The sequence below is a fragment of the Melozone crissalis genome, unplaced genomic scaffold (assembly GCF_028551555.1).
Source record: "Melozone crissalis strain CALT ecotype California unplaced genomic scaffold, PUWL_Pcris_2 ptg000016l_1, whole genome shotgun sequence".
Lineage (NCBI taxonomy): Eukaryota > Metazoa > Chordata > Aves > Passeriformes > Passerellidae > Melozone > Melozone crissalis.
The window spans coordinates 23,834,377-23,848,296 of record NW_026535794.1 but is presented as its reverse complement, the minus strand read 5'-3'; positions in this window follow the sequence as shown (position 1 = coordinate 23,848,296).

Here is a 13,920-nt window from a genome sequence, read left to right as displayed (position 1 = left end):
ATCAGCAATTTATCTGCATAAAAAAGGTTGTCAAATCGTGGTTCACTGAGGTCCAGTTCCAGAGTTGCAAAGTGCCACAGAACAAGCTCAATTATGTTGACTATCTGAGCTAGTCTGGGCTTTGGAAGGCTCCTGTGGTACTGCCTCTGTGGAATATGCCTGTAGCAGTTTAATTCCATATTTTAGTTCCTTCTGTGTATAACCAAGCAGTTAACTATTAACATTTTTGCTGCTTTCTACAGAGTACTTTATATTTTCCAAGTGTGCTATTAATACTTGGCACACCAGTAATGCCAATGAAAAATTGAAGATGAAAAAGTCTTATGGCATATTGTTTTACTTTGGAGGAGAATGAGACGTGCAGAGGGTGAGTAACGTGATTGTAGAAACTGCAGCCTCAAAATTTTCACATGGATCTGGGTGGCAAGAGACCAGCTCTGCCTGCCTCATTATGTGGCATTGATAAGTAATTGCTTGCCCTTTGTTTTGTTTTTCCTACATGCAAAAGACTCATGGTCCTTTGTGTGATGTTGCACAATGCCTTGTCCGGTGATCAATCCAATATACCAAATTTTAAATGTCTTGTAAAGGAGGTTAGGTTCTAACAAAGGCTACACTACTTTCTCAGTCAAGGTGAGAGGGTTGCTATACTGCACTGCATGCACTGTTTTGCCAAGGGCACAGTGTACAGAGGAAATGAACCACTTACAGACTTCCAAAATTCTGAATGACTCTGTCCTGGCTTTGGTGGTGTTTAGAGCAGTAGCTAAAAGTCAGTCTGAGTTTGCTGCAGTGAAGAATACTCTGTGTATTCCTCTGCTTTTTCTGATGAAGCTGTGGAATACATAATGATAAAGGGGCACTCTAGTCTCAGAGAAAATTGCTGATAGCAGAGTTAGGACTGTTTATTTGACCCTAGCTCATTCACTCTTCATGACAATGCTGTTCACTGATCACTACATTGATCTACTCTCCACTCTTTCCTACAAAAGCCAAAGGAATTTGGTTTATTGTGCACATTGTGTTTAAAGACAAGGTGTATTCCTTTCAGACTTTTTTGAGTTGGACATCTGGCTTCATCAACAAAGGATGGTGCTTTCTGTCCTTTACATGCTCATGAAGCAGGAAATTAGTCTCACTGAAAACTGGTAAAGGCAGCTTTCCTGTCTCAAAAATTGGCTGATTTGCCTTAACGTGTCATATTCACAGCACTGGAGAGAGTGCCAGGCAGAGCTCAGTGACTGCTGTCTGCACACTGTGTTACACAAGCCATGGTATCTTGGGCACAAACAAGGTGTAATAAATATTACTTCCATTTTGGCATTGAAGGTGTTTTCTCACCTCTTTTGGATCTTATCTCTGAAAGATTAATCAAGCTTCCAATCAACATGAAGTAGCAAAGATTCAACAACTGTTCTTTGAAAACCAAGCCTGAATCTGGCACCTACTGTATCCTATTTGCCTGTCAGTAGGGTAGGCAAGTGGCTTCCTAATTTCAAGGGAAGTGCTTGCAGAGAGGGATGATTGCTTATGCCAGTAGCTCCATCTGATGAAAAATGGAAAGCAATGATTATCTTCAAAAGTCCATGAAGGCTCAGTTAAGGTAAAATATGAGACATTTGATCAAAGGACTAAACAGTACACAAATCCCAAGTGAAGGTCTGATTCCATGACAAATAACTCTGAAATAACTCTGTTCAGCCTTTACCAGGAGACATAAGGGCACCAGAAAAACTATTCTGGATGATTGAGGATACCCATCCCATAGTTTGCTTTAGGAGGATTAAGAGCACATCTGCTTCCCTTTGTCAAGCCACATATTTCCCAGACTGTTGATAGATTAGGTTAGCATCAGTGAGATGCAGACTGCCTGATATGTATCTTTTCATCCTCTTGAAGCCTTTTTCTTTGTTTCAAGAGTGGGAAGAACCTTGAAATGAAAAAAGTTGAACAAAGTATTTTTTCCTCAAAAGTTGTTTTTGTTTGTTTGCTTATTTCAGGAGAATTCAAGAAAGACTCATTATCACTGAGATCCAAACAATTTTTTAAAATCTATTTTATATTATTGATAGTGAACTGAAAAGTTGATAATTGGTGAAATTCAATTACTTTTACTTCCTAATTTGTAGTCCAAGGACCTATACCCTTATCTGGTAGAGAATCCCATCAGAGATTTAGTTTGAATGAAGCTCAGAAGTCCCTCTGTGTCTGAATGAGGAATAAGGGGTTTCAGACAGAACTAAGAGCCAGGAAATCTTCAGCTTTCTCTGGTTTTAATTCTGTATATTTTTCATTAAGTCCCAAGTGCTTCCATGTCAGAAAAAAAAAAAAAAAATGAAGCTATTTTCTATCATTCCTTTTCTAACCATTTGTTTTAGGACAGCCACAGGGCTGCTCTAAACTAAACTGCTTCCTAATTATCCTTAAAAGACAATTTCACTTGGGTGATGAAGATAATGGATGAAAGATGAAGATAAAAGAGTCACTGAAGTTCACTGTTTTTTGACCTCCTACCCTGTCTCCCAGCCCCCATTGTTCCCAGATCTGGCAAAATGGAGACAGAATCTGGATCTTAACCTTTTTGTAGCCTGGAGCAAGTCAAATCTTGAAACTCATAATCTTTTTTTTCCCCATTGGTAGGAAATAATCTCAAAGTACCAGGACTACCTCTGCAAATCAAAATCAAAAGTAGGACTGTAACCAGAGACTACTATTAATTGATAATTTGGTTTAGCTATAAAGGAATATTTTGGTTAATAATTTAAGGAACAATGGAATATCCACTAATCAGGTAGATCTTGTAAAAATTTTCTGAAAGCGGCATCTTTTTTTAATGCATCATAAGAACTGAAGAAATTGCCATCTATGTTTATGTAATGTACAGGGATTGCCCTTTTCAGAAAATTTTGGTTCTCGTTTGCCTCACATTTTTTGGCCAGGATGTGTCTGCCAAGTCTAGAAAATAAAAAGAATACACGCTTAACATTCTTTAGCAGCTTACAGTATTTAGTTTTCTTTTATTTTCTTTTTAGGAGGAAAATATATTTCACAGAGACCATCCACTGAATTTATAGGGCATCACTATAGTGATCACGATGAAAAATGCAATAGTTCTGAACTATCATGTCCCACAAAATGTTAAGAAAATGCAAAATTTCTTACAATGGTGACACCTTACCTGTAAACCTATGCTTCTATTTAGAAAACTGTTCATTAGAATAAGAATCATTGAAAGAATTTGCTTTAGATACTTTTGTCATTGAAGTTAAGAGCTCAGTTTTGCATTTACAGAAATGCTCTGCTTTTAGAGGGAATGTGGGGCTTGGGCCACGAGGGGAAAGAGGCTGCAGCTGGGGAACTGCTGCCTACCTGCAGGACTCAGAGGGTGGGATCTCCCTCCAGACCAACTGCTCCCAGCTGTGGAGCGTGCTCCGGCATCCCTCCCCACTCACCCAGTGCCCCATCTGCCAAACAGGATTTGTCAGCAATCCAAGCTCATGTACCTGGCGTTGGATCCCAGAGCTGGAGGGAAGCTGAGGAGCTGTTGTGTGGTCGCCTGAAGAGAGCAAGATGTAGCCAGAGGAATGTCTTGTGTGTGAAGTATGAGGCTTGACAAGTCTGGCACTACTCACTCTGATGCTGCTTTTGACTGAATTAGCTTGGATCTGAGTTACACAATGATAAATCTATGTAACTCTATTGAACTTTACTTAACAAAATCAAGTATCAGAGTTTGTTTTAGGAGAGTTACTCTGCATTTTACCAGATGCAATTAATCCCATTAGTCTGAGTTATATTGTTGTCTTTGATTCTGAACACTTGAAATGTAAACAATGCATCCAGCACATTTATGGAGTGATGAAAGGACGAATCGCTTCGTACTCATATCAATAGAAAATGAATGTTTAGGACTTGACACCACCAAGGCAGAGTGTAGCCCTGGATGTGTATTTTAGGTGAGACTCAGACTGTGGTTGGGTGAGGCTCACCTCGACTGTAAGCTTAACCAAACCTTTTCCTCTCTTGTAGTAACTGCTTTCCTCCTCCTATTGCCTTCCGCTTCTTTTTCCACATTAATGATTAATTGCTTATGTTCCTGCTCTCTTACTAAAATGCTGAGTCTTTCACCTACTGTTTCCTTTTGGTTTATTCCTTTATAGTTGTTCCAGCTAAGCACCATCTATATGCGAAGCATCTAAATGTTTATATGGAACATGTGGTTCTTATTTATCTTTGCTCCAGACATGACGTGTATGTGCATAGGAAGGAAGATGAAGTAGTTAACAGTGCTAACAGAAAATCTAGATATTTTAGAAGAAAACTGCTTGCTTAAGTGAACTAAAAAAAATATAATCTTTCCAATTAAAATATTCTTAAATCAAGGAAAAAAAAGGAGATCCTGGATTAGTACTCCAAAAGGAAATATCTTTAGCATTGCAAATTGTTTCTCTAAAGTCTGAAACTATGGCAACATTTCCAAAGTCTGGTTTAAATAAGCAGGATTCTTAAGGAATGCAAAATGTAAAGCTTAAATATGGGTTCATTTCTTTGCTTTTTTCTATTTACTTTTCTTTACCTTTTCATTTTTCTTTTTCCCCTTTCCCTGTCTTCTATTACTTCTACTTTTTAAACTTTTTTCTACTTTTGCTACTGCTTTTAATTTTTCTTTTTTTGTATCATTTTCGTTTCTTTTTTCTTTGTGCACAGAGACCTTTCCAGATTTTAAAAAAAAAAAATCTCTCTTCAAGATATGGAAGGTTTTGTCTCACTTTGCATATATTCATGAGGCAGTAGTACTTTAAATCTCATTTAGCAAGGAAGTAATCCATGGAGTCTCTAGTCCTTGACTAGCACTGAGGACTTTAGGACTAGCTGACTCTAGGAAACCTTTTACTGCAATCTATATAGAAAATAATTTACTGTAGGAACGTCTTTATGAGTAATACTGGAACATCAGGAGACTATTAGCTTGACTTTACTATGGTTTACAGTGAGGATTTAGATACCTGAGAGATAGATAGATAGATAGATAGATAGATAGATAGATAGATATTCAAGACCCTTTGTGGCTGTTGTGCATCTAGGAACTCATTTTTCTGCACATTGTTGTGCTTCTGAGCTCCTATGCAGGTTAAAATTCACCTTGCCTGTCATAAGGAACATTATTTAAAGGGAAATAAAAGCTATGTGTGTGTGTGTGAGTTTAATGCTTGCACAGACATGGAGTAAACTCTTTGAAGATAATGGAGACCGAAGGTTGTGATGTACTACCAGAGTTTACAGGTAGGACACAGTGGTCTGAGTTTCTGGGTTGGAGTGATGCCTCCATCATCTTTATTTGCAGATTTCTCAGGTGGTAGGACTGTGTGTCCTACTACCTGAACACTCTCAGGTGTCCCCAGGAGAGTTTCTGTCTCAGGTGGCCTTTGTGTTGTAGCTCATGGGCTTTAGAACTGGGCTTTGGATTCCACCTATTATTGCAGCATTGCCATTCTCTACAGGCATCACAGCCTGTGGTTTCCATGGTGCAGAGACCTGTGTCTTGTTAACCAGAGGCAAGGGGGGCAAATTCAGTCTACAGTGCATATGACTTGCAACATCAGGGTTACTTTGCATCCCTCTCAGTACATAGAGGGAATGGAGAGCAGAAGTTAGACAACACTTGAAATAGATTTGCTGGTTTTGTTCTTTGTGTAGTGAGCAAATAGCTTCTTACTTGTTTTGGTGTTTCTGTGCCCCTCGCTGACAAAGTATATCCATTCCACTTTTTACTTTAAGTCCTTTTGGACAGGAATGTTCTTCTTGTACAATATCTAGTGGAGGAGGTCCTGACCCACAGCTGAGGCTGTGATGAGTACTGTGAAAATGCAAACATTAAAAATATAAAAATGTACCACATAAACCCACATCCAGCTAGCACAGACTCCTTCTGATGGTGGACAATTTTGACTAGTTAGGGTACATATATAAGATACAGGGCAGATATAGCAAGAGGTTTATTCTAATTTAACTTGCTGATAGTGGCCCTCAGCAGCTGTATAGGGACTTGTGTCCAGGGTGTGCATCTAGATCATCCTGTGCCACAGACACTAATGGACCTGCCCTCCATGTTCATTCCTTTCTCTAAAACAAAATGTAAAGTAAAACTAGGTAAATACCAAAGATTATAGAAATATTAGTGTGGGTGAAAGTCAACACTATGGAGATTAAATAAGAGATCAAATTATGTGGATGAGCTGCTAATGCTGTTAGAGATTTTAGGGAGTGAGGACAGCACAGCTCAGAAACCATTAGCTCACTCCTTCCAAACACATTTTTATTCCATGAGCAGGTTGGTGAACCACACCTAAATTCTACTGTTAAAAAACTTGTAATGTTTTTATTCTTTTCAGCTTTAATGGCTTAGAACATAAGAGCAATCTGGAGGCATTATTTACTGGAAAATAATTTTCCAAAGACCTATGTTAAAATTTTTTTCTTCAGCATGACCAGTATACTTGTGCCATATTTTTCCTGTGCACAAGAAATGCAGTTTTATCCAAGTGAATGAAAAATTAACAACATTGTGTCACATTCTTCATTGGTCAGTCATTTTGTAATCCTAGAAGAATACCCAAATCTGTGTAACTCTTAAGACTAATTTTAAGAAATGAATCAATGCAGTTTCCTATTATTAATGATAGTGGGATTTCACATAGATAAGGAAAGTCATCTTCTGATCTGCTGCTGGACCAAGACGTCATATATACCTTAGAAAATAGTATGGCTTGTAACTATCTCATTCTTTTCTTTCACAACTCTTCTATCACAAAAATCTATCAGTTTCCTCACAAGGAGTTACACAGATGCTACATGTAGTATTTTAAAGCCAAATAGTTTCTACCTAACCTATTCCAAAGATATCTTATCATATCTTTGGCTAAATAAATATTGTTACGTTATTTTAAGTCTTGTATAGCTGAAGGAATAGCTGGATGTTCTTCAAGTATGTAGAGTATAAAATACAGAGAACATCAGTGAGGATGGAAACAAGGGAAAAATGTTTCAGGCCAAAAGTACTAGCTGAGGAATGTGATGAAAACTGGCGCTTGGTAGCAAAATTATCTTTACAAAAGAGTGGCTGGTGCAAAACTATAGTACTCTTCAGTGCTTTCTACCTAAGAATTTGCAGGCTAAAATGAAGTTACATTTTCCCCTATATCCCTAGATGATAGGTAAATAATTCCAGGAATTACACTTAGTCCTAAAGTCCTTTTTCAAGGACAGTCAAGCAAAATTCTCTTTGACTTGAAACAGGCATTTGCCTAAAAAAGTGTGGCAGGGCACAGCTCATTAAGAAGGTCTTGCATGCATGATAAGAATAAAGCTGTGAGGGAAGATCACTTTTAAATCATGAGGAAGGTTAGCATCTTCCACATGGAGAAGAATTTAAAAAAATCATATCATCAAGAACACTTAGACATTGTTTTTAAAGCAGAAAGTCAGTCTCAACATTGGGTGCAGAAAGTTATGTTTTCACATTTTAAATTGTGGTACTTGTACATCAACTGGCTGGAAACAAATGTTTATTTTCTGTCTGAAAAATGCACATTTTTCCAGCTTAATTGCCTAATAGTTCTTTATTTATGTTGGATGTAAATTCATAAATGTCTTTTCAGAAATAAACTTGCCTGCAGATGGCTGCTATATATTTCTGGAAATATTTTTTGAAAAATGTCTATTTAAACTAGCTTTGGTGGAAATCTTGTAAATAAACAAAGGTTTCAGCAAATTCTTGCAAATATTCTGGAAAGAAAGCCATGCCAGGCTGATCATGTGGAGCTGCACTATCACAGGTTATATTCTCACTGAAACTATTTTGCTACAAATATTGGCTATGATGTTTGATTTTGCTTATGAATGGGCAATGGCATATATACTTTTTCATGCAGCCCCTACTTCACTATTTCTGGTAACACAAATAGTTCCTGAGTTGGTAGTTTTTCAAAGCACTCATTGAAAAAAAATCTTTGAGCTTTGGTTGATTTCATTTGGAAGTGTTACTTTACATCATGTATTAAGCAATTCTCTCCATTACTTCCAAGTCTTCAAACACAGCTGTCCCCACTTTTGTAGCTGTAAAATCAGATGGCTAATATCTGAAATGAATAGAGATGGCTACACTGCAGCAAAAGAGATCTTGTTAATTGGTTTAAATTTTCTTGGGTCTAGAGGAAGAACCTAAATCTCTGCAGCCAAATTAAAATTCAACTGTAGTGCACAGTCCCACAGCTCACAGATACATCTTGATTTTCGGAGTAGATGTACCAGGTAATTCCAGATCCAAAAGCAAAAGCATGTTCTATCTGAATTACAAATTACTCTTAGGGATTGATCACGTGTCCTTAACAACTTTCCTATGTCCTTCTCAACCTTTTATACTCACACTTCATTTCTTGGATAATTTCTACAAAATGTCTGCCCATCATCAGAGCATGTGGATCCTTGGAAGGGACATGGCTACATTTGCTGTTCACAGTTTCTCATGAGCAGTATATTTCTTTTGGGGTGGAGAGGACTGCACCCCAAAACAAATGTACTGCCCATGAGAAACTGTTTTAGACAGCATGGTCAACCATTAAACCCAGATGAGAGAAAAGGTTATTGCAATTCATAACCTTCTCTTGGACCACTGCAGGAGAGCTGTCTGTGCTGCTAGAAAAGCAGAGAATTCACAATATAAAATGTCTGTTAGACCCATGTAAGAGAGAGACAGTGGTGACTGAAGGCCAACTTTACAACCCATAGCTCAAGTCCCAGCTTTAAGGCACTTAATACACTGATAGATGTGGTTAGGTGAGCAGAATAGAGTCCACTCTGTGACACCACCCCATCCATATGCAGTTCATTGTTAATATATAGCTAAACCAGGAAACTTCTACAATCAGATAAAGAAAGCTCTACAGTATATGATTATGGCTTGGTCAGATGTGAGAGTCTGTATGAAAAATAATACCTCAGGTTGGATAACAAAGAACAGCTTGTATTTGAACTTGGCTGTGGTAAATTAAAATGAATTCCCTGAGTCCCTTTGCTCATGGTAGCTTTCAATTTTGTAGCATTTTTCAACCCTTTTGCTCCTTCAGGGTTACGAGTGATTAATTTTATTGACTTAATCTCAACTTGATATTTTTACTGTAAATCCTTCCAATGTTCTGAGTATAATTATAGTTTAATGATTTAAACTTGTGGATTCAATTCCCCAGAAAGAAGACAATATTTCACTTTTACATTTTAAAGGCTATTTTTCAGTGTCTCTTACAAAATGAGCAAATAAGACATAGGGAAATTGGGAATGTTTGTTTGTGTGACATATTAATCACTACAGGTTTCATCATTGATTTTTTCTTTTGCCCTCAATTTATAATTTTATAATAAAGTCTGCAAGCAATTTAGTTTTATCCTTGAGGAGAGTGGGCAGAAAAAGAATCAATAAAAGAGCTGAAGTTTAATACAGAAAGCAAAATTGTGATCCTTGAACTTCAGCATAGATCTGTATTGTGTATTCTATACACCAAACCAGTATTGATATTAATGGAATTTCACTGTGTGTAATGAGGGAAGAATATTCAGTGAATGAGGGAGAAATATTCACTGGAGATTTCCAGTACAGTTGAAGGATCCACAGCATTGATTTGCCCCTAAAACTAGAGCTCTGAAAGAGAAAAAAACCTAAATTATCAGGCACAGTTAACATCAAATCCAGTTTGTTACTATGTAACAAGTTCAACACTCTTCGGGTAGCGAAAGAAACAATTTGCAAATTTAGTGAAGGTCAAATTTTCAGAGACTTAGTGTGATCTCCATTCATATATGCCAAAGTCACTTTCATGTTCTCTTTTGTCAGCTACTGTTTGTGTTAACAAATAACAACTTTTAAACCCAGAATTTCTGTGCTCCATTTGTGTCTGCTTTTTTCTTCTTCTTCTTCTTCTTTTTTTTTTTTTTTTTAATAACCTGATTGATGTAAAGGCCATTTCAATCACTTCTGCTGTCAACTGCCAACAGGAAAAAGGGTTAATGCAAGAGATTTTGCTTTGAATAACTAGACACTGAGTTCAGGCACATTTTGACCATCTGGCCTATAGAGGTGTTATATTCCATAAACAGAATAAAAATTGTTTGACATAACAACTTAGGCTAATCAAGATGACTAAAATAAATATTCTTTTAATAATGAAAGTTTTTTTCATCTTTTCTTTGCTTTCACTGTACTTTAGATATCCAAAATGAAAAATGAACCTGAAAAACATGGCAAGTAGCGCAAAATTTTTTCACCTTTTTTTACCAGGATAATTACCTTTAGAGCATCATGCTACTCCATCAGCAAGTTACTTTGAAGGAGTATAGGAAGATGGGCATCCAAACTGCTCTTAAGTTTTCACTTATGTTCCAGTTACTACTGTTCTAATAGTAGTGTTGCTACTTGAATTTTCATTATTCAAAATTGCTTCCTTTGGAACTTTGCTTCCTTTTGCAAAATACTGTTTCTGCCCCTGAATTTACATTTTGGGGTGCATGTGGCTGGGGACATGCTCTGCAGCAGAAACTTTGATAAGAGACTAAACCCAGCCTAATCTGTGCATTCTCTGAAAACAAACTGTTCCACTCCTCATTGCAACATGGTTGGATGTTAGACAAATACTTGGCTCATTTTCCTTCCTCTGCCATTTTTCAGGAGTCAAGGAAATGCAAAAGGTTTTGTTGGCATAATTTGTGTCAGGCAGACACAGTTAATACTGCCAGATGGCTTCTGATGATATTCTTTAGACATTGGGCCCCGAGTGAAAGAAGTAACACTTACAGACAGGATTTTGATTGTAGAACTACTACTCTGTTGGGATTTTCTGCAGATACAAAAGAAGGACATTGTCCTACCCCTAAGTGAACACTGTTTCTTAAAAAAGGATGTGGTTTTGGTAAACCTCAAAGCATTCCCAAGTTTTCTTTTTGGAACTGACTTTCAATTCTTTCTGAGGGCCAATGACAGCTCTCCATAGTCAGTTGTGCGCAGTCACTTTGTGAACACACTTAATTGGAACTGTTTCTACTTAATTCACCATCCATCCCCAAACCACTGTAGCAAGAGTTTTCATCCTAGCTTTTCAAGAGAGTGGTAGTGACAATGAAAAAAAAAGCCAGGAGCAACACTGATATATATATATACTGTCCTGGTTTGCAAAGACAGTGTATGAAACAGAATATGGACACTGGCTTCCCATCACTACAAGCAAACTTTGCAAGTTTCCAGAAAGTGAGAGTCAGCTCTTAAAATTCCCATCCCAAAGAAAATTCTTTGATCGAAAAGGAAGCCTTTTAGTTGGGTAAAATGAATTAAAAGGTTTGGGGTTTTACAGCTCCTATTAAAAGGAATTGCCACAGTCCTGTGTTCCACATGACCATGACATGTGTTCTGAAGATAAGTAGAGAAACAATTAGCTTACAAGCATTTACCTGTATTTTTGTCTTTAGAAAGAGGTCATCAGCAGCTTTCAGCAAGCATTGATGAATGAACTTGCAAGATCTTGTTTAAATCACAAGGTCTAAACAAATAAATATAAATAAATGAATAAATGAAATTGTGAGGTCTAAATTTGCTACATTTTTTTCTAAGCAGAATAGAGGCTTTGATGAACTGGTGATGCAGAGAGTCCCTGGTTAACAATCTGGCTTTCAGTCTGTAGGAGCTGCATCCTGTAGATTCTTTGTGGGATAGTCACTCACATCTGAGTAGGGGGAAAACTTTGCAAGTTGGTTTCACCTATGGATCAAGGGAAAGAGTGAGAAAGCTGACACTGAAAGAAGAAGAAATGGAAATTAAAAAAAAATGATAGTTTCAATCTCCTTATCTACAAGTGAGTCCTTCTTTTGCTTTTGATTTTTGGAAGGAGGATCAGTCATGGAATAACACACTTGTGCAAATTTTTGCTTGGAAAATTGCAGCAGTTTCTTATGAGTACAAAATGAGACTATTCTGAAAATCAAGCCCCACATGATTTTAAATGTAGCAAAACCTAGTAGTTGTTTGCAATGAACACAGTTTTCAGAGCTTAAATACTCATTATATATGTTTGTGGAATGTTCAACTCAGTGCTTTTCACTTACTTTATATCCCTATGGAGCTGGATAATGATAATTCTTGGAAATATTCAGAGGCACCATATATTCAAAAAACCAAAATTCCCTATCCATAAAGTTATGGAGAAATACTTATCTTTTTTAAGGGCATTTTTAAGAACCACTGTCCCCCACATACAGGTATAGGGGTTCTGGTCAGCAAACATTGAACAGACTCTGTATTTTTCAGGGGCACTTTCAAACCACATTGCAGTCCTTGTATATGACATTCAGCACACTTTTTTTTCCCCCCTGAAATTGTGCCCTTATACAAATACTTGAGCTTGATAAGAGTTCTAATTTCTCAATTTCCACATATAATTGCTGTCTTGTGCTTGCAAAATTGAACAGGCAAATACTTGAGAACTAGGGCTGGATGATGAATTGAAAGTGTTTCAACCTTTAACCCCACATGTCTTTCAGTCCTGTCTACTTGCATAAAACTGACAAAACCACATTTTTATGGTTTATTTTCTGTGCAGCAGATATAAACCAGCTTACTAGAGGAAAAGGAAACTAGATCATATTCTGCTTCAATCAGTTTCAATGTAAAGAGTGAATTTTGAATTATAGAGGCATTGTGTGTTATTGAAGGAAGTGTAAGAAAGAGAAAATGCCCAGCTTCTTTTTGCAAACCTGAGCTGGTCACAGAAGGCTGACAACTTTGGGAAAGAATATTCTCCTTTCCTATAATATGGTCCTCTATGAATTGCTTAGAGGTCATTCATTTTAGGGATTGCCACTCACTACATTCTGCTCTCAGCTTCCCAGCTTCAGTGAGAGATTAATCACACAAATAATTCAGCCATCTCTGGATTATCTAATTTTTAAATTCAAGTTCCACAAAAATTCTTTGATATGAGGCCATTTCTAGATGCCTCTTTTACCTGCCACATTGGCCATTTATTGAGCTAGCCAGATTGACATTTGAATTGTGTAAGTAAAGCTAGAGTAGCAAGGATGTTCTGATACATATTAGATAGAGAGATAATTTCCAGCAGAAGTGTGTGCAATTTACAATAATCCACAAGTCAGGCTGTCATTGCTTATCTTTTCCTTTTCACATTTGTGAAACCCTGCCTTTTCTGCTTTTTGTGCTGTCAGCAGTTCCACTCTTCTTTGATAAAAATAGCTAACTAAATTTGGGGAAAAATCTCAATGGGGGAGAAATGCAGCAGATACTGAACTGAAGCCACCTTCAAAGGATGTTGCCATACATCTTTGAAATTAATGTTGCAAGCAATGTTTTGTAACTGTTACAAAGTAAATGTTTTGTATGTGTTACAAAGAGGTTAACCTGCACTAGTGAGAAAGTAGCAACAGATGAAAAAATGCAACAGGAAGAAATAATTATTCCTATGAAAACAAAGAAGACTAAATGTATATAAATTACTTTTCATTCCAGAGCTAAACAGGCCCCTTAAGAAGATAATAAAGGCCTCTTGAACCTCAGAGGCTTTTTGCTGCTTTCATATGCAGCTTCTTCTATAATACCTGTTTTGTTCAAATTAAATCTTGTGCTCCTTTTCCTCATATAGAAATCTTTTCCAGCACACTGAAGGCATAGCTCTTGGGACCACAAGTGGGGTAAAGCATTCTGAAGAAATATTTTTCCCAAAGTGTATTTGTCATTTCTTTAACTCCATCCCACAAACACAAACCATAACGAGAATTTTGATAAACAGGTTTATCTTCAGAAGAGTGTAAGATGTGAATAAAATGTGTCTTGCTTTATTTCTCAGAATTAATGATCTAGTAGTGTAA